Here is a 20015-nt window from a genome sequence, read left to right as displayed (position 1 = left end):
TTGACTGAGAAACATCACATTGGGACATCTTGAAGGAATTAACACAAATCCTTTTAAAACTCTTCAGTGCCTTCTCTTTTCCCTTCCCCCTCCTCAACCCCAGCCCCTTATCCCTGTGCCCCCTTATACTGAATTTGTGGCAGAGGACATGGCCAAGGAGGAACATGGGTACTCAATTAAGATGCAGACTTTACCATTTGAGATGCATTATCATGGTCTCACTGACACCTCCTGAAACAAAAACTCATTCTATCACATTGCAAATGAATTCAAAGTGGAAGATTAAAGAGGCAGAGAGGCACATAATCTCAACATAGAATTCAATTAAAAAAAAAAAAAAGATGGGTGAAGGAAAAAAGCACGAAAGCAGGAACAGCAGAAAGAAACCTGCTCCACTTGTAGCCAAACTTTACCCTCTGCCCTATAATTCTTCCAATGGAATCAGATAGGAACAAGGATAGTTCAGGATAGTCTGAACCATGACCTGGGTAAATAAATGGGGTTTTGTCACTTTGAAGTACAATGAAAGCATTTGCACACAAAGACACTTCTCTGTTTTCTATTTAGCCTCCCCAAAAGGATCTCTCAGGCACAAGATGGATGGAATGAATGTGTATTTTTTTGCCACCTGTGGTCATTCCAGGCCAGCAAAGCACTTCACCATCAGTCTGGGGTGAGCACCAGGGAACTAATAGTATTCAGTGTACCATGTCTTCCATGGCCACGAGCCTCTGAAGTACAAAATGTTTACTCCTCTCCAAGAGGGTTGGTGCTTGTCACTACTCATCACCATGACTTTAGAGAAGGTAAATCTACTGCAGACTAAAAGCAAATATGTAACTCTTGTTATTCTGTCAATTTTACAAAATTAGTGTAGATACTTTTACTGCCTTATTGCTTAAATTCTCATTATCCCCTTGCCTGTCTTCAAAGGTTGAGATGAAGATCTTTCCCACCCTGTCCAGCATTCCTCAAAAACCATGGCATAAAGAAGAGAAAAAATTAGAAGAGATTTTAAATTATGCAAGGCCTTTTCTTCTCCTCTCTCAAGTTTTCTGCAATTATTCTGAAGTATTTGTATTTATGAGATCAATACCATAAAGGCATAAAGCTTTGAGATGAAAACAGAACTAATACAACTTAAAGCAGAACTGTGCATAACTATGATCAATATGTAGGCCAATCCACAAATAAAGCCCCCAGATCATATTCCCATCTTTATCTTTGCACCCTGGGGTTGTCCTTAGAACACATCCAAATTCTGTGTGTGGAAATCAAAGGACATGTAAGATTGAAGGCAGGGAATGAAGCTGAAGTTATATTTTGGATCAGTTTTTACCCATTCCAGCAAGGACTTTGACTTTCACTCTAGAAAACCGCTGTCTGCTAAAACCTGTCTGCCATTTCTAACTTTCTCGTAAAAAGCATAAGGAGCAGTGGTGAGTCTGCTGAGGAACTACACTAATTACACAGCTGCCAGAAAAATATATGTCCTCTTCCTTTAAAATTAAATTGTTATGTAAATCCCACCATTGGGAGACTACATATGTCACAGTCTAGAGTGGCTGAGGTAGCAGAGGGAAAGATGACTGCTAGATTTGCTTGCTTCCCATCTGTTTGCTCATGCAGAGCTGGTTAAGGAGCCCTTCCAGCAGACAGGAGACAGGCACACGTAGAAGGTAACAAGGACATGCTGTGGGTTCTTTATCAGCCATGGCTCAATTTGAGATTTATTTTAGTGCTGGAATTAATTTGATGCTCGTGAAGGGGACAGGCTGTCAGCACTGACAAAAGCCTGCTTGACAGCAGGAGGCAATGAGTGGGTTTTCTGTATACAGCCTTTGCCAGGACCCCTGCTTGCTGGTGTGCAGCACCAGCTGCCCTGATCTCTGCCCCATTGCTATGCAGCCAGCAACAATCCTGATCTAAAGTTTTTTCAAGTCCTAACATTTTCAGTGAAGTATTTGCCTAACCTTTATTGATGGGCAGGGTAGAGGAGGGAGAAAAAGAATGAAAGGAAAGAATTATACAACCTGTAAATTAAAAGAAACATTTCCTCTGAGCTGCTAAGGAAGATCAGGAGTCCCAGTGCCTTCACCTGGAGTCCCTGGTTTAGTGACTGGTTGAGTTATCAGTCACTGCTGGCAGTGTAACACTATAACAAGAAATACTCTATTTTTCTTGAGTTCTCACTTAGAAAGTGGTACTGAATTCCTGGGATGATCTCTCCTGAAAGAAGGTGCTGAGGAGAATCTATGTATGTGCTGTCTGAACAATGAAATTGTTTCTGTTTCCTGTTTCTGAAGTAACTATTTCTACTTTTGCCCTGTGCAAGGCAAAACATTTTTGTTGACTTTTTGTAAAAGCAATTTCTCTTGTAATTCTGTTTCAGAAAGCCTAAAATGCTTCAGCAGACAGTTCTGGTTTAACCATTTTAGAGTGGATTTAAAGGGCTTCCAAAGTAAACACAGTGCTCAAAATTAGCCTGAAATGTTGTACTTTGTATAATCCACTTTGGAAGGCTCACTCATTACTACAAATATGTCAAATATTCAGCCTCTGGAAGCATATAAAAAATTTTTAACAATGCACATCAATGTAATGACAAACTGCCATTTACGGAGACCTCAATGTCAGTTCTTATTCCTTGCTAGCATCCCTTCAAGTATTGATGCCTGATTTTACTACCTCCACTTGTGGAGAAGGCAGAAAAGACTGTCCCAGTAATTACCTCCATCAGTAGTGACTTCTAGATTGTAAGGAAAGAACAATTGTCCCATTTCCTGTCCTCTCCCGGCCTTTCTTTTTCACTCGAGTAGGTTAAAAAAAAAGAATATATAGTGGCCTTCTACATTTTTCTGCTAAAGATTCACAAATATTTCAGAAACATGGAAAATTGTTATGCACAGTGCTTTTATTTAAAAAAGGGAAGAATACTTTTACTCTGCCTCATCAAAGGAGCAGAGAGGAAATCCTACAGCAAAAATCCAGACATAATCTATCTTTTTGAATCTGCTGTGATGCATCTGAAAAATAAGGGGCTAGCCAAGAATTTTCTTTAAAATAAGAGCAATTCATAAACTGGGCCAGACACAGCCCCAGTGTGGAGGTTTTGGCTGCATGGCAGTGCAATACCTCTCTTGTCTCACAATCAGAAGCACACTTATTTAATCAGGCAGCACTGGCAGGGAAGGAGAGAATCTACATCCCATTTTTATTTTACCCCAGTGAATCCATTCCCAGGAATACTGATGACCCTTCATAAGAACCATCATCTGCCCAACAGAGAGGGAAAAAAAAAAGAGAAATGAAAAACCAAACACTTGAAAAGAAAAATTATAAGCTTGAAATACATCAGACTCTTACCATGCTAGCACACAAGGACATCCTGAATGCAGAACTCTGTTTCTTCTGTGATGGAAACAGCGGAGCAAAGGAATTTGGGTTTCTACCTACTGTTGGGTGCATTTCCATTTCCAAAACAATGCCCTGGTACTTCATTTTGTTTTTTCAAGGAGGCCTTCACACACCTGAAATCCTTCCATCGTCCCAGAACTGAGAGAGAAGAAAAGGAGTTGCAGGGTACATATTTTGTCAGTCCATATTTCTGAGCATGCTTTTTGATAGTTAAATAGACTCAGAACTACAAAATACATAGACCTGAAAAGCCCATACAGAGAAGATACCCATGTATTTCTTTACTTTCTTCTGCTTTACTTTATACATTTGTCTCTTGCTAGTCCTTTATTGCATTCTGATGAAAGATATGTAATAAGGATCTTCCCTCATTGAAGTTTGTTGTATTACATTAAGATATTCCCCAATTTCAAAAACAATAACCCATGCTGGCTCAATGCATCATTCCCCTCAGCATGTAAAATTTTTTTGTTTCTGGAATACCTGGCTGTATTATAAATTCAGACACCTACGTAAAAAAAAAAAAAAAAAAAAAAAAAAAGGGTTGGAAATTCAAAACACTACACTGTATCGAGGTGGGGTTTTGAAGGGAAAAGGTTCCCAGAAGTAGGCCATTTGTCTCAGGAAGCTGGGAAAAATGCCAGCTGCATGCCAAAAACACATGCATGTGTGTGGAAACGTCATACTGAGACATTCAGTAGCTCAGCTGTTTTGAAAAGCCTGTTTCTAATTTAATTTTGAACAGAAAATGCCTCAAACTAACTGACTTCTATAAAAAGCCAGAGCCACTGAGACAGGATAATTACTTTTGCTTCACATATTTTAGACATCAGTGGTCCTGCAGAGGTGACAGGAAGGTGTGCTGTGACAGATAGGTAGATAGCTGTGATGTCTTCACACCTCTTATTCTAACTGTTCTTTATCCTTCTGCTCTTTCTTCTTCAGTCTTTTGGCTTCCACACCCATTCCCTTTACTGTCTGACCTAAAAAGACCCTACTGTTAGAATCTGCTTGACCCCCACCTTGCTGCCAGACAAATCAAGGCAGCCATAATAAATTAAAATTAGCTACCAGGGTCCCATTTCAGATAGAAGAAAAGAGTCACTTAAAAAGTTAAATCTATAAGATCATAAGAAACCATAATAGTGCCAAGCAACTTTAACACCTTAAAAGACATTTGAATGGTCACTTCTCAAGCCTGAACTCTCTGGAATTCCTTTCTATCACATTTTAGATACATTTTTTTTGCTGATTGAGGAGTTCTAGAGAGCTTTTTACAAAGTCAGATGAGCAGAAAATGTATCCATCCTATTTATATCTTGGCAGCACAGATTCGTTTTTATTAAAAAGGATCTACCTTTTCCCAGCTCCTCCTGCAAAGTTATCACCTTGGTTTGATACTCCCATCACAAAATAACATGACTTCCTGGCCTCAGCAGCCAGTCCAAAATATCAGAGTTTTGCAGGTTCTTGCTGTCAGGAAATGAAACATTTGGATGATGAGGTTCTTTGGACGCACTCCTGTAACTACAGTAGGATGCATCACAGTCCTGCTGTTTTAGAGGCAGGAGGAAGTGAGCAGTCAGAGCTTATCTGCTCACCTGCTCCTGCAATTTGTGCACCGGCTCACAATGCACTCCCTCCCTCTTCCCTTTCACGTTTTCTGGAGGCACTTTTTGCCTGTTCTTTAGACGCATTTTTTATACCAACTGTTTGTATTTGATCAGTTCCCTGGAGTTTTCCTTAATTCTCTCTTCCTAAACTGTTCCTTTTAATTACATGGGTGTACCTGTCCTCTCAGCAAAGCTGTTCCAACAAAAAAATCTTCAAAATTCCTCAGCTGCTTGGCATTTCCCCCCACTCTGCATGACAACTGTGTGCTTGCCTTTCTGGTTTGGGGATTGCATCATTGCCAAAGCTCCCTGCTTTCACAAGAAGATTTAGGGATCCTCTCAAGCAAATAATTAACTGGTTACACAAAATTTTGGTAGACTTAACACTCAAACCATGATAATATTTTCCATTTTAAATTTCCAAAGGATTTAGTCAGGCTAAAGAGGTTTCTAATCCCTGTATCTTTCAGGAACCTAAACTGGGTACAATGTATATTTGTATGGGGAATTTATGAAACAAAAGAGCCAGCAATTGTATTCTGTTCAAAGCATAGGAGGAATAATACCCACTAATTGGAACTTTTAAAATTTCTTCACAGGCATGTTTTACAAATAAAAAAAGAAAAACCAACCAAGCCAAAAAACCAAACATACAAACCAACAAACCGAAACACCATTATTGGAGATCTCTACAGGAAAAAAAGATATGCATTCAATTTTCAAAACTGAATAAGACCAAATAAATTTATAAAGAAAGAGATTATTTATTGCCAGAAGGTTATATCCATTTTTTCCTTTTGAAAAACAATAAAATTTATTATTATTATTATTATTATTATTATTATTATTATTATTATTATTATTATTATTATTATTATTATTATTAAAAAAGGAAAATCCTTGTTTGGATAAAAAATCACTTTTCACTGGAAAAACTTCACAATGAAGACCCACTAATCCCATATGCATTTTAAAACAAGTAATGTGAACATAAATGGGTTATTAGTTACAGCAGACATCCCAGGACAAACCAGTTTTTAGGACCAAATTTAACACTGTTATAAGCATTGGAATTTAACAAACTGAACAAAAAATAAATGTGGAAATTGCCTTTGTTTTGCATTTTTTTAGCAGTGAGACAAGTGCCATGAATTCATAGCTGGCTGTCATTCAGAGATGTGGAAAGACTGGAAGTGTTGAATTTTATTTTTACCTGTATTTTGTAATGAGGGTGAAAACATTCTATTTTTAGTCATAATTTCTCCCACAGCACCTCCTTTTTTTCCTATTTTAGCCAGGACTGACGTTTCCCAGTGCAGCCCCTCTAGCCAGGTATCTGCAGGACATTTCAGATCAGGAGTTCAAACACGCTGCAGGCTGTGCAGTGACCAGCTGAATGAACTCACACCTCCCACAGAGCCAGTACCTTTAAAAGTACAAATGGAACTTCTGACAACTCAGTGTCTCAGACTGTGCAGTTTCTTCAAGATTTGCAAGCCTGAGTCCATAAAAGCATCTTTTCAGAGCTGACCTTTTCCCAGCTATTTCCCAGCTTCCCTGACACTGCGTGAAATAAAAGATTTCCTTGTAGATGCTGCAGCCCCTGGCTCAGAGGGGGATTATAGAGCAGCAGCTCCTCTCAGGACACAGACCTGCTTGGTGCTGATGCACCAACACACACTGTGATAACTTGTGGGTTTAGGGGCAGTGATTCCCTGGTTCTATTTACAGTGTGCTGGTCAAGATGACAGTTGTCATGAGAGACAGGACATCCCCTGGTGACACACTGATTTCAGGCAGCAACAGGCACCCGGGGTGAGAGCTTTGTGAGAGCCCCATAATGAAGACAGAATAAATAGCTTTTCTGGGCATGGATTTGGTTTTGTTCTAGCTTCAAACAGAGGCAGGCTTTGCAGTGCCATCTGCCTTCCTGTGCCTGGGGCTGCCCACTAGTGCCTATGACTAAGATGCCACTGGACCTTTGAACCTGTCAGCACAGGGCAGCAGTGTTGCAAACATAGGGTGCCTCCATTGAATGACAATGACTAGATACCTGCCAGCTGCAGTGCTTCTTTACAAAGCCTACTTTTCCTCATAATCTGTACTTAATGAATTAATTTTGCTTTGTTTTCCACCTCTTATAGGAAAATAGGTCACGTGAGTTATAGATAATAGAATTTCCACTGTCCTCAGAGTAGATGTTTTGAAATGTTTAAGTAAAGGATTTTTGTCCCAGGAAGAGGCTTCTGCCACTGAATTGCTGACAAAATAGTTGCTTTCACCATGAAACAGCTGTCAAATAGAGATTTGTCTCACAAGTAGTAAAATAAATTATAATTTGCTAGGCAGCAGGAAGATACTGGAGACCAGGATTCATGGGCCTACCCTGGGCATGGGAGGGAAGTGTGGTGTAGAAGTTACAGGCAACACTGACAACATGACGCTTGATTTGAAATGCATCAACCAACATCAGCTAAAGCAATTTACAAGGTGAAAGATCTACATTGAACCCCTAATGCAGCCTGAACTGTCTTCATCCATAAAGGGACTTTGCAAGAGAAAAAAGCTAACAGGGCCTGTCTGGTGGGCAGTTTTGGAGATACAAGATTTTTGATTAACATGAAAGGCTGCAAAGGGCATGGAAATAAAAGAAGTGATCCATACAGGTATCCAGCCAGCACAAAACACTCTCATTACAGCATTCTGGATAGGAACTCTTACTCTGCTGTAATTCTAAAGCCCTGTCATCCTTACTGACAAGTTCATTAGTCAGTTTGTGGTCCCTTGGGCAAAACTCAGAGACATGTGGGGGGCTTTGTCATCCAGACAGTTTCCTAGCAGTTACAGAGACTTATAAAATCATTTGTTGCCGCTGACGTATTTCTGTATCTGCTTAACATGAATTCACATGCTCTTTGTTTAAATGTTTGCAATATACACTTGATTTTGGTAAGCCCCTTGAAGTCTAGAGTAATGGAATGATGCCCCTGTATCCAGTTTGTTCTGTTTTCCCATTGCCTTTGTTATATTTCATTTAAAAGCTAACAGCCTATGGCTGTACAGAGCCACACCTCATGCTGCTGAACACTGCTAACAGACTCGGGCACTTGTCTCCTACTGGGCCCAAGGGGTTCACTCTTGCACTCTTTGAGGGAAAGAAACATTACTAGCACTCAACTCACTCCCTGGAGAGAAGCAGTTGTCTCTGGAAGAGCCCTGAGAGATGTGGCAGGCTGGGGCTGCCTGGGTAGTGAGCCCCATCCACAGGCTGTGGGGAAGACCACTTCCATGAAATGCTAAAACGCTTTAATCAAAAGAAAGGCCTCATGATGCAGTTTAGAAGTAATTTGGCTGCCCTCAAAAGCATCATGCACTCCCCACACTACTGTCCAAAGCCTTAGGAAAAGCAATCATAGGCAACTGAGTGCCACTTCTGGGCAATGGTCATAGCACTTTAGAGACCAGCTTCTGCCTAGAAGAGATGGTTCAGATTTCTTACACATTTTTCATTTTCTTCTCCCCACAATAATGACTTTATCAGTTTGTTGAACTTTTCAGCCTTTCAAATTACATGGAGTTTTCATTAATACTCTAACAAAAAATATATTATAATAATACTCTAAACTTTTTTGCTACAGGTTCTAAATTGTATTCAGAAATAACTCAATAAGCTTCCACCTGTTGCAGAATGGTTAAGCTTAATCTAGCAAAATAAAAAAGCCTCAAAAATCAAAGATATTTCGTATTTTTCTTATTTTTGAACTACCTATATCTTTAGGGAGAAGGTAAGTGTATTGTGAAGGAAGGTCCTATTTTCTCCAAATCAATTATCATAAGGATTCTGGATGACTGGATATTGATTTAGTTGAGGAATTCTACAGAATTTGTATGCTTATCATCAGCACAAAAGTCCTGATTTTTTAGGCACGCAATTCTTACTCCTACTGCCATTTAGCCATGGGCTAAGTTTCACTTCCAGTAAGTTTTACCCATTAATCACCATTGGCCTAAAATATATGGTTAACTATTCAATTGGTCAGGAGTTTGGACTGAAACAGCACACAGCCTTTCCTTTGTCTTAAGAGATTTACATTAAATATTCTAATCTGAGAAAAAATAAATTGTGCATAATATCTGCAGTTGAGCTACCCACTCACAGAGCCCCATCAAATTCTTAAATATTTGCAATTTCTAAACACACGGAACAGAGAAACACAGTTTAGCTGATGATGAAAGTGCAGTGAGTAAAGAAAGGCTGTTTCAGAGATGAAGAGAGAAATATATCAGTGTTTCTTCAGTGTCACTGATTTTGAGCCCTGAATAAAGGTGTCTTTAGCCTCTTTCTTGAATTTTCTACTTGCAAACAATATGTGTAACTTCTTGTGATCTTGCTGCTTTTCTATATGACCTTAGGAATCTCACTTCAGTGAGCTGTGTTCTACACTGCTGAAAGAAGCAGGCTATGTCTGGTCGCAGCCTCCTCATTCTAATAGCCATTCTTACGGTTTCCAGGATTTCATCCTGAGCAGCAGTGGTAACAATCACTATCTGCCTTTCATCTGCCAACAAACAGCTTTTAGGCTGCTTTTTGAAGTGAAGACCACCATACCTGTGCTATTGCACTTGGCATGTCAACTTTTTTATTCTCTCCATGCATCTTGCATTCCTAACTTTTGAACTCTGGCTGATTTCAGCTAAATTACCAGAGGAACAGTCACCTGAATTATTTTAAGTTCATTTAAACTGCTGTTAATAATCTTGAAGAGAACTATATTGTTGGTATCCATGAAAGGAGAGAAATGTGAATGGTATAATTTCTAAAGAGTAAAAGTCAATTGACATTCACGCCTTTAAAAACCAATCCAGAAAGTTTTATGGGTAACCAGACTGCCTTTGATCTGCCACTCACAGGAAGACTTGCTGAAGGCAGTCTCAGTTTGCTTACCTGTCGAGGTATGGAAAGAGTCTAAACAATTCAGCTTCTCCAGCCCCTTCTCTGCCCCTTACATTTGCATCCCTACTCTGTTGTGCACATATAGCATCACTCTCAAATTGCTGATTAATGTACCCAGGCTAAAGATGAGTTTACCTGTAGCAACTGTCTCACTTCCTACCTTTTCTGTCCTTGCAGGCTTGCATGTGATGCAAACTAGCTGTGTATATCTTGCTGCTTTAGCTTTCCTCCAAGCCTAATGGCTTCCAGAAAGGCTCCCTCTTTTCTAGTAAATTCAGGCTTTTTTGAGCAGCTGTAGGCAGGAACTCTGGCTCTCTGAAGTTGCCAAAGGCCCTCGGCCATACTTTTCTGCTGTTTTTTTTCTCAGATCTAAATGTTATCAGTGTGGAACAGATTTTACTGGAGAGTACATTTCCCAGGGAAATGCCCTGACTTCCCATCACATGCCAACTGACAGTTTGCCAAAACCATACCCTAAGGCAAGAATTAAATTTAGGCAAATGTAAGTGCCCTGAGAAATTCCAGCCAGAAACAGAGCGGACACAGCAAGTGGACAAGAAAATATTTGATGTCAGCAAGAAAAAAGATCTCTAACTTGGGAAGTGTTTCCATTTTAATGGAAATTTGCTTCTTGTGCAGATGTAAATCCCAAAGAAGAGACTTACTCCTCCCTTGGCTAATGTGAATATAGCCTTTCTGTCAGCAGTTTTGTTGACCTGAGTTTAAAACCCTTCCAGGACTGTTTGGCTTTACAGGAGGAAAGAAAACAGCCTCAAGACCAATAATGATGGGGAATTTGGGATCCTTCAACTCTAATCTACACTCAGAGCTTTGCAGTTCCCTAAAGACACCCCCATGTGTAACTACTGCCCTCCTGTTGTTGCCAGTATGATTGTTTAGACATTTATCACTGTTAGTAGGTAATTATGATCTGGTATCTTAACAGAAACATCATTAATTCCCAGAAACTGTAAAAATAGCTCTCTAACCCTGGATCCTCTTGAAATCTTTCACCTGTTTGTTGTAATTTTTGTAAAACCTATAGTTATCTATTTTATTTTTAATATGAGAAAATATACATCTTTGTTATAGTTTAATAATTAGCCATCCCTTCAACAAAAATTTTAGAAGCAATAAATGTTTGACAACAGACAGAATGTCAAAATACAGCAACCATGTAAATTTTATCATCTTTTGCGCACCACTGCAAGTAAAGCAGAGCAGAATTCAAACTTCTTGTGGCTTTCATGTACGATCTCAGTGGTTTAGTTCTGCAGTGGTTTTACCTGCTGTGCTTCACAAAGAAGGACACTTTGCTTTGTTTTAGATGTGGTATTCAGAAATCCCTTGGCACTAAGCCTTTGGACAGTTCTGCTACTGTTCCAGGAAAGCTCTGTGACCTGACTAACTGTTTTTGAATCTTAATATATCAGCATGTCCAAACCTAAGCTTCCTCTTAAATGCACTTTTTTTCCTGCCAAGGTCCTTTTAAAGGCACGGCGTCCCCATCAGGGTGATCTTTTCTCCTGCTTTTGCAAAATCTATGAAGCATGCCACATCAGTGATGCCTTTCAGCCTCTCTCCTTTCTTCAATTTTTCAGCTACTTCAGTGGTGTTTAAACCCTGTATCTCAGCATTCCAAGTTCCAAGAATTAAGGGTTGTCATGCTATCTTCCAAAGTAGCAAATAGGGAAACCTAAGGCCTTTGTCAGCTCAGGTCTGGGAGTAAAGGATGTTGTCTAGAGCAACTGAAGAATGTTTAATTACTCATTTTTCTGTCTCCCTGCACTACTTCTACCTTCCCCTTCAAATATTTATCCACAATCTTCTTGAATCCTTTCTGACAGTACTAATGAATAGCATCTCAGGGAGCTTTCCCTTTCTCTTTTCCAAATTCTTATGTGTTGTCTGTCCCATAGCTCTTCTAGCTTATAGTTATTCTTATAGCTATTCTATGCTATCCACAGTTCCTATCCCAATGTTCTCTTCCCCATGATTCCCATTCTCTAACCAAGCCCACAATCAGCAGCTGACAAGGCTGTCTTCCAAGGACAGTTTTCATTTTCCTCAACCCACCACCACCTAGTACCATCCTGTTTGTCTTCAAGGACAGGGATTGCTCTCAAACTAAGTATTTCTGATAATTTTCTCTCTTTTCTTCACTGGACTGGATATCTAACTAAGGTAGGAATTCCCTCTCTGTGCAGCCAGGTTATACCTGGCTTGTCACTATTAGCCTTGTGACAAGTCCTTCACTTAGCACGCAGCTCCACAACTCACCTTACTATAAGTCTGAAAATATTACTCATTTTTTTCATCACTACAAAAGTTCAAAAACACTCAGTCTAGCAGATGGACCTGTGTGTTGACATCAGTGAGATGATCCTTGACCATCCTGCTACCAAAGCAATCATTCTGCCATTATTAGCATTGAGCTGTGAGGAGGCACCCCTAGTTAAACACTGAAAAACTAATATTGGGCTTGCAGAAATCATTCCTTAATGATCTCTCCCAACCCTCCAGAAAAATCTCATTAGCAGCAGCAGAAACCCTGGAGCTGTGCAGAACACATCCAGCATGTGTCGAAGGAGACCATTATTTTGCCTCCTGATGAAAGAGGCCCACGAGTCACAGTGTAGGAGTCACTTGGGGGCCAACAGAGATTTTGAGAATAGTGAGAAAGGACATCTAAGCAATCTAAGTGGAAAACCAGCAGCAATAGAAAAGTCACAAAAAGGGTAGCTGTAGACATTCTGAATGGAGAAAAAACAAGCAGAGTGTCAGGTTCAATATTTTTCAGCTTTTGAGGCAGAATGCCAGTTTAAGTTAATTTGGAGGAAATATCAGCATGCAGTAAAAAATTATCTCTGCTACATATTATCCCTTCAAAGAGAAGGGTTCAGCACCTTTGGTACGAACTTGGCCAGAACTTGTTCAAAGTTGTTCTTTCTCATTGGCAAAAGCAATGATTTTACTTTTCCAGTGAGTAAAGTTCAAGCAGGAATTATTCTGCCTTTATCCCCTCAGTACAAAACTAAAACATCCAAATGCACAGATGTCAAAATACCTTCAGGATATTGTAAATACTTTTCAAATTCTTTTGTTTCAAGCTATATCCAGTTAATGTAGCTAGAGATGCTGCGCCAAAATCACACTTCAAGTTTTGACCTAGGTGTCTTACATTTACATTCCTTGGTCACCCTTATTTTTAATGATGCTCAGGAACATTTAAGAGATTCAGCTACTTGCATCTCTCCATTCTCACCCTCTACTTCTCTGTCAGAGTCAGCCTTCATCTTTTTCAGGGAAGCAATACTTGCAAAGTGCCAGGTATGCTCAGCTGACATTTAACTGAACAGAAATTGGGCTGCTCAGTCTCCTGAAATAACTGCACAGATCTTTTTAGGACTTTCCAGATATACTGACCTACCATGGACTAATTGGAATTGGAACAAACCCTTACATTGATTTGGCTTGAGCTAAGCAGGAACAAGAACAAAATTCTTCAGAGATGATGGCTATTCTGAGGTCCTTGCTGCTTATTCTCCTATCTGACACAATTCTCCTATAATCTGGGTTTTGTTGTTGGGTTTTTGGTTTGGGGTTTTTTGTTGGTTTTGGGTTTGATTCTGGTTTGGTTTGGTTTGGTTGGTTTTTTGGATTTTTTATTTTTTTTTTTTTTTTTTTACATAAAAGCCACCATGTCCCCAGTCAACAGAGTGACATTAAGGCTGAATATTGCACTGCCCAATTTTAAGATTTTATAAGTCTCACACTCTGGTTTCTTGTCATCTTAGGTAGCTTGCAAACAAAAGATTAAAAATTATCCTTATGAAATCTAAATGCCAGAAAATCAAATAAATGGAAACCTCACCTTATTTGTGTCCCAAAATTCAGCTGCAAGCTATTCAAAGAAGGCTTAGGACTGGCGATACCTGCTGACTTTCCATAGCTGTTTCTTTGCAGAGTTTGTCTCCTGTAAGTGTGACACAGATTCACAGAGTTATCCTTGGTCATTGACATAATGGTGTTCACCTCCCAGACTCACCTATTTGCAGATAGGTGAGTTAGAAAGTAAGAGGATATGCCTAACAGCAACAGACTGTTAGATAAATCACAACTGCATTAGACAGTCCATGCCCTCTTTATCTGAAGAGGAGAGCGTAGGATACAAACTTGGTGCATACTTTCTCCTGTTTTGAAAGTCCAAAGAAGGGGTTTAAACCTGCCAACAGTAATTAAACTTTTTCTCATCCATTTTCTGTTTAATTTTCTGAAAATGAAACATTTTCAGATGCATCTCTATCTATGCCTGGTGACAAATATTCCCTACCTTAGCATGATCTTGCATGTTAAGAAGTGGTTGCTACCATCAGCAGAGCTCTCCATTTCATGGATACAATGAGGCCTTGACCTCGTTTGTTCTCCACTATGTCTTAGAATCATAGAAATGCTAAGGTTGGAAAAGACCTCCAAGATCATGAAGTCCAACCATCTTCACCACTAAATCATGCCCCCAGCTGCCACAACTGGGCACTTTTTGAACATTTCCAAGAAATGGTGATTTCATCAAATCTCTGAGCATTCTGTTTCAATACTTGACCAATCTTTCAATGAGAGAACTTTTCCTAATATCCAATTAAACCTCCCCTGGTGCAACATGAGGCCTTTTTCTCATCCCTTCTTACCTGGAGAAGGCATCATCTACTGATGTGGCATGAGTGGGTCAGACTGCCCTGAATGCCATGAGCATAGTTATGCACTTAGCAGGCTGTCAAAGGAAAAAAGGGAAGACAGGGTAAATCATAATCTCTTCTTTTGCCAGGATTTCTAGATACTTTGAATGGAAATTGTTTTATGCCATAATGGCATGGCTTCCATGTGCTGGAAGGGACTGAAGGGTGCACAATGGCACATTATATCAGTTCTGGAAGACACTTTTCCCACACAGAATGAAGAATCTGTTATTGAAATCTCCATGATCACTGGTGTTTTCTCCACAAACTCTTTCTATCTCTCTCCTTGTCACCTAATTTAGATTTCCAGAGTAAAGTTGATGGCAGGATCATTCTACCTGATTTATCACCTTGGTCTGATAAAACCCTGAAAAAGGATGGAGGCAAGCTAAGGGAGAGAAAGTAGCCAGCATCAGACTGTGAGATGTAATTTTTCCCACTCACACAGCATGTGCCTGAGAGAAAGCAGAGAATAATGAGCATGGCAGTCTTGCTTTAAGGGTTTGTTGCTTCTTTAAACAGAAATTAGAAGGCAAAACAACTCTGTTAAATGTTGAATGTTGTATATCCCTTTGCATTTCTGTTTCAGAAAATCTGAAATATCCTGTTGGAGCTATTGTAGCTCTCTTGTAAGTGGGACAGAAAGGAAAAAGAAAAGAAAGCCACAGAAAACACAATACTCCTGGAATTAGATGCCAGATACTCATAGAAAAACCACAGCATCAGGACTCAGAAAAATAGGGCACAGATACCTCTTTTTCTGGATCACCTGGAAGGTAGCTGTCGAATTAAGCATCTCTGTCTTACCAATTTCTGGAATGTGTTTATGCTCCATCCTCTCCTCCATGAAGTAGCACAAAACAAAGGGCCTCTCTCTATGCATGGCATTCTGAATCAAGGCCACATGCCCAAGGATGGTACCACTAAACTATGAGTGGAAAAGTTACAAAACCTCTTCAAAGAAAGCTTCCCATGTTGCTACTTCTTGCACTCTGTCTCATGTGAAACTGAATTAGTGAATGTATACAAAATCTTTGGCAAACTTCCTCCATAACTTCCTCCATGTGGCCTCTGTGTAAATAAATCCTTGTTTTGAGCACACAAGGGAAAATACATAAATACTGAATAAGTAGGGATTTGTATAAGCCAAAGAGAGAATGCAGTGCGAGTAGATGTGAGCATCTGAGTCCATGACTTCCGTGCAGTTACAGATTGTTGCAATAGAAGGGGAAAAAACATGGATAGGACCAAATAGTGATTAATGAGGGGACAGCCTGTGCAAGAGCATGAGACAGAGCATGACACTGAGAAGAAGAGGCATGTTAGCATAGAAGCTAAAGATGGAAAGCAAACCATTCTGATGTGAAAGGGAGAAGGAGCACAGAGACAGAACATTACATAACTCTGCAGAAGTTTGCAGAGTCTGAGGCCATCCCTCTAAGTGTTCAAAACATGTAGATAGGTCACTAAGAGATACAGTTTAGTGGTAGCCTTAGTAGTGATCAGGTAATGAATGGACTCAGTGATCTTAGAGGTGTTTTCCAACCTAAACAATTCCATGATTCTTTGATTCTGCAATTCTGTGAAGTGGCAGTGCTGTTAAGGGAATGTCCTGTTTGTTGAAAGAAAGTGGAGTTTGGGTCCATTTGCATGACACGTCATCTTCTGCTTCCTTATAGAGTTTAGGGTGGCTGTCTCCAACACAAAACTTCAGAGTACAGAATGATTTTTCCTCAGATGAAATAACAGAATGAAAAGAAAAACTGAAAATTTGGATTATTCTAGAAAAAATAGAAGCAGTGTGAAACCAGTTTAAGAAATATTTCATGAGACATACAGGAGGTCTGTGGCACACATTTAAGCAGACAAGGGGAAAAACAATGTACACTAATGGCAACTTATATGAATATATATGTAAACATCTTCCAAAAATTAAACCAGACAATCAGAATCAATGAATGGAAATTACAGTCAGCACCATGGAAAGGCATTGTGACCTAAGAATTACTTACATGCAGTTCTGAAAACAACCTTACCTAAGTACATGCTTAAATGTTTCAGCAAAACAAGATTAAAGCATTGCCATTGTCCAAAGAGACTCTGTAACTAGAACTGGACTCCCAGGATAGCATATAAGGATGAAAAATTCTCTACCTTTTCTTTTTGATCACATTTCTTTAAAAAAAAAATACTCAGAAGAGTTTCATTTACATGTCACAGACAGCTTGATCTATATTCAGAAAGAACATCATGTCCTCCTAAGATGTCAAAACAATTTTATCTCTTAAACCTGCGTTAGTAGTCAAACATCAAGGATGCAATGCATGTGGCTCCCATTAAAGTGTTAATCTATAACACCTGCAATTCACAGAAGTTGCTATACTTTAAATAAACTAAAACTTTCCTATTCCACTGCTGTGCAGTGCTTAGTTGCAAATTGTTTTTCTAACTTGACTTCCAACTTTGAAAAAAAATGCAATTTGGACTTGCTACCTGTGAATCTTAATTCAATTTCCTGTTCCATCATAGATTCCCTGTGTGTCTTTAAGGAAGCCACACAGGCTGTGATTTAAGAGATAGATTGGAGCTTTGCTTCCCTTTAAAATACTTTGTAGTTCTGGCCTTAGTCTCTATGACTATCTATAATACATATATAATGATACAGACGTAAAATCCCATTGGATATACCTTGTAGTGGATTAAGATTTTTCTGCCTACTGGCTATCCATCATGAGCCTCTGCCTGTTTTTGTAGCCAACCTGCATCATGAGGTTGTGTGAGTGTTTATAGCCTGCTTCAGTACAAAATCAGCTAGTTTAGCCTAAATTGTGACTGAAGGCAGTGTGGGCTATTAGCACAGCTCAGGGAGCTGAGGGAGAAATAACGCCTGAAAGACAGTCAATTCAATAATAAACAGTGGGAAAAAGGATGAGGCAAGGAACAACTTGATCAGCTACATTTCTGCTTCAATACAGAGGACATCTCTGCCTTTAAGCATAGTCATGATCCTCAGTACTAGGCAGCCAAAAGCACGATGAGAGTAGACAGGTTGGGATTATGGTACACCAAAAAACCCCATCAAGTCAGTTTGTCTTAAGACAAAGAATACATAAACAGCTGTACCAAGAAGGGACACAGTCAGAAGTTTGTGTGTGTGCATGTGTAGCAGTTAAACACCAGCAGGAATTTAAATTCAAAATAAGCTGCTCTGCTACCTCTACCCCTTCTGGTAAGGGAGGGACAAAAGCAGAAACTATGGGTTGAGATAATAACTTACTGAAAGCACAGAGCAATGGAATAAGAAATGCACAGTAACAACCGCAATATTAATAACTAAAGTGTTCAAAAGGACATGTTTTACCCACCAGAAGGCATTGCCCATCAGGAACAAAAACAACATGGCGGCCACGCCCCCTAGGCCGCATCCCCGGCTTCCCTGGAGAGAGGTGAGATGGCGACTGCCCCCACAGGCCACAGCGCACGGCTGGCGGAGACAGAGACGAGATGGCGAGGGACTCCCACAGGCAGCATCCCCCCCCCAGCCCAGAACAAAGGACAGCAGTGACAAACAAACCCCTGGAAGGGAGGTTGGCTGAGCTGGGTTCCATGGCCGCTCCACTGGGCTCAGCTCCTCTCAGGTGCCTGCGCTGCCATTTTGACTGCTCCAATGCACTCTGAGGGGAAAAAACCCAAAAATTACTGAGGAAAAGCTCCCTTCTACCCTGTACCTTCTGACAAACAAGGATTATGTCTGAGATCCTTCCTGAATATAAGCAGCTGACTCTCTTCCCAGGCTGCTGAGATATTTGGTAGATATGTGAGATTGGAGGATGGTGAAAAACACATCCTTTGTGGGATTTTGTATCAACATATTAATTTTCAATCAAAGCAGCCACTGTTGCCTGGAATCAAAAGAAAAATTTTCCAAACAATATTAAAGTGATATTATAAAGGGCTGTTATTTAATGAAAGCTTTCGGGTGCACAAAAATAGCTATGAGCATGCATGGCATAGGATTTCTACAATTTTTATAAGGTTAATGAATTAGTCTATCTAGCAGGTACATCCAATAGGAGAGCAGCTGCCCTGGTGACCCAGCCTTGGGCCTGCCCCTTGGAGTGTCTCCAGGGACTTTTTTGCTTTATATCTTGTTTTGTCTCTCAAATGCTGGTGCAAAACAAGATGTCCTTGTTAGAAATTATTTTCTTGGAAATAACACTAAACAAAATTTCAAGAGTGTAACATAATCTGTTAGAGAGGGTTAGCTATAGTTCTACAGTGTGAAAAAGACGTAGAAGGTGGGAAAAGGGTAAGAAGGTGTTAGAAACTATAAATATATATATTAAATTCTACAAAGCTACAAATATATGAAAAAACTAAAAATCTTTAGGCATCACAGGTCCTCCAGAAGTGAGATCCATGTTAGAAAAGAAAACAATAGATACTTCTAATTCTAAAACATTCTGCCCTAAATATTTGGAAGCTAGGAACTCAATTTTGGGTTTATCTGAGATGCCTCTTACAAATCACTAGTATTTTAGATTGTCCTTTCCTTCATCTCTGAAAGATAAGTTGTGTTTGTGTCACAGAATTACTAAAGCTGGCCAGTTTCTACTGACAAATCTAACCTCCAATGAACCCTCATATTATTAAGCTGTGTTTTCTTTAATGAGGTCCTTACACCAAGCATAGAGACTGCTTATGAAAATTGCTTTTAATGAGGTCAGCGTTACCACCCAGCGTTTGGTTGACCCTGTGGAAAGGTAAGAATGAGCTCTGGTGCTGCAACGTTAGCAGATCTAGCATAGCAATTGTTGTGAAACCTGGTGTCTGACTTTATTCTGCAGCTCCTGAATGTTTGTGACTATTTGGAATTCTAATTTGTGGTAAAAAAAAAAAAACCAAAAAAAACAACAGTTATGGTAACAACAGAATTAATAATTTCTGGATTTCTATTTACTTGCATCCTACATCTGTTCATCTTTCTGCCTGCCCCTACCACGATTACCCCAGCTAGTCCTCTGCCTACCCCAAGTCCCTCCCATGCAATCAAACTTCAGGTGTATAACTTTATATTTTTCATCTACTGTGGTTAGTTCAGCCCATGCTTGTGTTTGTGATGAAGCTTTTGCCTCAATGACAGTATTAATCTGAGGCTTCCATTTTTTCTCAGCTGTCAATTTTTTCTGAAATTTGTCAGACCTTTGTAACTTGGAGATACTTTGCCTTTTTGCTGATTCTGGTAGCACCAACCAGCTTGGTCAAGAGGGTGAGAGAGCAAAGAGCAAGCAAAGA

At 39.7% G+C, this 20015-nt stretch overlaps 1 long non-coding RNA gene across 1 annotated transcript; it reads right to left on the bottom strand.

Annotated features, from left to right (window-relative positions):
- Window positions 1-3384: 3384 nt before the first annotated feature.
- Window positions 3385-14756, bottom strand: LOC136556394 (uncharacterized). Its single transcript, XR_010783674.1, has 3 exons — window positions 14673-14756; window positions 13859-13960; window positions 3385-3555 (listed from the first exon to the last, which is right to left on the bottom strand). It is a non-coding gene; the product is annotated as an uncharacterized lncRNA (long non-coding RNA).
- Window positions 14757-20015: the final 5259 nt, after the last annotated feature.

The sequence above is a fragment of the Molothrus aeneus genome, chromosome 5, assembly GCF_037042795.1.
Source record: "Molothrus aeneus isolate 106 chromosome 5, BPBGC_Maene_1.0, whole genome shotgun sequence".
In the NCBI taxonomy this organism is placed as follows: Eukaryota; Metazoa; Chordata; class Aves; order Passeriformes; family Icteridae; genus Molothrus; species Molothrus aeneus.
Note: the sequence above shows the minus strand (reverse complement) of the source record. Positions and strands in the feature narration are given on the sequence as shown.